Source organism: Colobus angolensis, unplaced genomic scaffold (assembly GCF_000951035.1).
Source record: "Colobus angolensis palliatus isolate OR3802 unplaced genomic scaffold, Cang.pa_1.0 Scaffold65, whole genome shotgun sequence".
In the NCBI taxonomy this organism is placed as follows: Eukaryota; Metazoa; Chordata; class Mammalia; order Primates; family Cercopithecidae; genus Colobus; species Colobus angolensis.
In genome coordinates this window covers 4,652,531-4,655,873 of record NW_012120154.1, presented here as the reverse complement: position 1 = coordinate 4,655,873, position 3,343 = coordinate 4,652,531, and positions in this window count along the sequence as shown.

Here is a 3,343-nt window from a genome sequence, read left to right as displayed (position 1 = left end):
CGACAGAGCAAGACTCCATCTAATAATAATAATTATTATTATTATTACAAGTAATGAATGAGAGAAATCTAATGTGACTGACTCCGTCTTGCTTCTAACCTCACAAGCTAAATTGGTTTTTTGCTTATTTTAGTGCAGAGGTCAAGAAACTATGAAAGTAATTTAGTTGATAGCTAAACTTACAGGCAAGGAAAATGGATCCCCCCACCACTCCTTGGAAGCTGCATTCATAAGATGAGGGTAGAACTAAGGTAGAGGCTTGAACTTTGCTAAGAAATAGGCAGAGTTAAACAATGACCGGCCAGTGCTTAGCTTGTTTTTCTGTAAGTTGCTTACTGTCCAGAGTCACTTAACTGGGGGTTAAGTGGCAAGATTTATACTTCCCCCAACTACTCCTATAGATGACATCACTATTGTGAAATCTAAAAAAACTGGTCTATGAGATATTTTTCAGATTTCGCATTTTGACAGACCAAGAGATACCACTTGGTCCTGAGACGACCCACCCCCACCACAACCCACTCCAACTCCCAAGAACTGATTCAGCCACGTGAAGGCAGATTTATGTATTTATTTAGACAGAGTCTTTTGCCATCCAGGCTGGAGAGCAGTGGCACAATCTCAGCTCACTGCAACCTCTACCCTCTAGGTTCAAGGAATTCTCCTGCCTCAGCCTCCTGAGTAGCTGGGATTACAGGCACACGCCACCACACCTAGCTAATTTTTGTATTTTCAGTAGAGACGGGGTTTTATCTTGTTGGCCAGGCTGGTCTCGAACTCCTGACCTCAAGTGATCCGCCCACCTCAGCCTCCCAAGTGCTGGGATTATAGGTGTGAGCTATTGTGCCCGGCCAGATTTAGATGCCCCTGTGATTTCGTCCCCAGTCAATCAATGGTTCCAGTTCCCCAACACCCTGCCCACCAAAGTACCCTTTAAAAACCCTAGCCTCTGAATTCTCGGGGAAATGGGTTTGAAAAATTTATCCCTGTTCCCCTCGTTTGGCAGGCCCCGTGATTATTAAACTCTTTCTAGGTGGCAACACCTCCCATTCTCGTTGGTTTCTTCCGGAGCAGCAGGCAAGAGGAATCCACTGACCTGTGGCGATTCTGACATGAGCATGAAAAGATGTGTACAAGGATGCTCCGTGGGTGTGGCTTGTAATAGTCCCAAGCTGGAAATATCTGAAGTTCCCGTCAATGGGCATCTGGTTCTTGTAACAATATGAAGAGGGGGACTTTCTCCATTGCCCCATTAATTACACCCAAGACTCCATTCTCAGACAAAGAGGCATCAAGGAACCCACATCTGCAGAGAACCATAAACAATGGGGGTCAGATGTCCTCTCAGGGTTCTGTAACCCCACATCTTCACTAACACACTCTGGCCCTCCTCTGGGCCAGGGAGACCTGGGCTGGAAAGAGAGGGAAGAACTGTCAGAGAGGTGAGTGCTTGGCCAGATAAGAAAAACTGTGGCTTTTCCCTCCCCCTTACCGTGAAAAAGGAGCTGGGGTGCGCACCTCTGCCCCAAGCCAGGTGAGGATACCTCCCAGAGAAGCAATGGTAGAGGCTGGGAGCCTTCACTAAGGGGAGACTCACATTTTGTTCCCCAGTGAGAACAACCCATCGTGCCTGCGGGACCTTGCTGCACTCTCTGCCTTCTGACCTCTAATAGGGAAGAGGGGGCTGGAGGGAGACCACAGGGGATGGAGGCTAGTGCGGTCACCACACTTCCACCCCATGACGCCACAGGATGAGGGAGCTTCCAAAATGCAGGTGGACCCCAAGGAAGGGAGTGAGGCGTGAGTGGCCACGCAGAGCCCACCCAAGAGGGCAGACAACTGGGTGAGAACACCCCAGCAGGCCAAGGCTGTGGGGTGTGACACGGAGGAGGACAGGACTCAAGGCAGGATGGGGAGCAACTGAGCCCGTGCATCTCCCTCATGGGGGCGCTGTGCAGTGCAGGTGCCCCCATGGGACACGCACACTTCCCCGAAGAGCGGCCCATGCAGCAGAACAGAGCTGGCCAGAGGAGCATGAAGCAACCCAGGCTGACAGAGGTGCTGGAAAAGAGTTTCAAGGAGGAGCTGGAACTGTTACAGGCATTCAAACGAGAGTGACTCCATTTTGAACAGGGGCTGGGCAAAATGAGGCTGAGACCTACTGTGCTGCGTTCCCAGGAAGTCAGGCATTGTTAGACGCCTGATGAAATAGCCACGGGATGAAACAGGAAAAAAAAAATTAGCCAGGCCTGGTGGCGCACACCTGTAGCCCCCGGGAGGATCGCTGGAGCCCAGGAGTTCGAGGCAGCATTGAGCTAAGATCTCGCTGTTGCACTCAGCCTGGGTGACCGAGTGAGACCCCGACTCTAAAATAAGTAAATAAAAAGAACCAAAAAGTGTCTAGTTACGGATGATTTTTACTTTCCTTTAGACGCTATTGTCTATAGTAAAAAATGCTGCATTTGTAAAGAGAAAATTAAAAAAAAAAAAGCAAGAAAGAAAACTGTTAAAACTGAATTGGTAGAAGAATGGGTTAATGAGACAATCCCTCGGAGAATCTCGTGCTTTGGGAAATCTCCGTGCTGTCTGTAGAAGGATTGCACCAGTGACGCGGTGACACCCATCTCCTCCCAGCCCCGCCTCCTTCGTTTCCGTCCTCTGCTGAGGCTTGGGTCCGCTTGTGGTGCCACCTAGAGGTCGGCGGCAGACATTACTTCAACCTCTCTTCCGCAGGGGCAGCCGCTCCCAGCTGCAGTTTTCCATTTTCATTTTAAGCCCTCGGATTTCAGAGATGAGGATGGACCTTTGTGGGAACTTTCAGAAGTCAAGATAGGGGAGAGGGCAAGACAGAATGAGATAGCGAACATCTGTGTGTGCATCTGTACATGCAGGGCCCAGTGCAAAACGAAAACGTGAGGGCCCCTTGTTAAAAAATTATTAAGAATCTCAAAATCGTAACAGTAGAGCATTAAATCAAGGGCAGCGCCCTCTGAGAATGAGCCCTCTGGGACTGCACAGGTTATAGGCTGCATGTCTATGAAGCCGGCTGGCATGCTTGTATTTGGACTTAAGTTAGCAATGCTTTCGTATGCTGTGCCTAGGTGTGTATGTGTACAAATATGTGTATTTGTGTGTATGCATCATGTTGGCGTGCACCTGCTTGAACAAACGTGCTTAGAGGTCTGTTTTTTGTTTTGTTTTGTTTCGTTTTTTTTTGAGACAGAATTTATCTTTTTCACCCAGGCTGGAGTGCAGTGGCTCAATCTCGGCTCACTGCAACCTCCACCCACCGGATTCAAGCAATTCTCCTGCCTCAGCCTCCCGAGTTGCTGGTATTACAGGC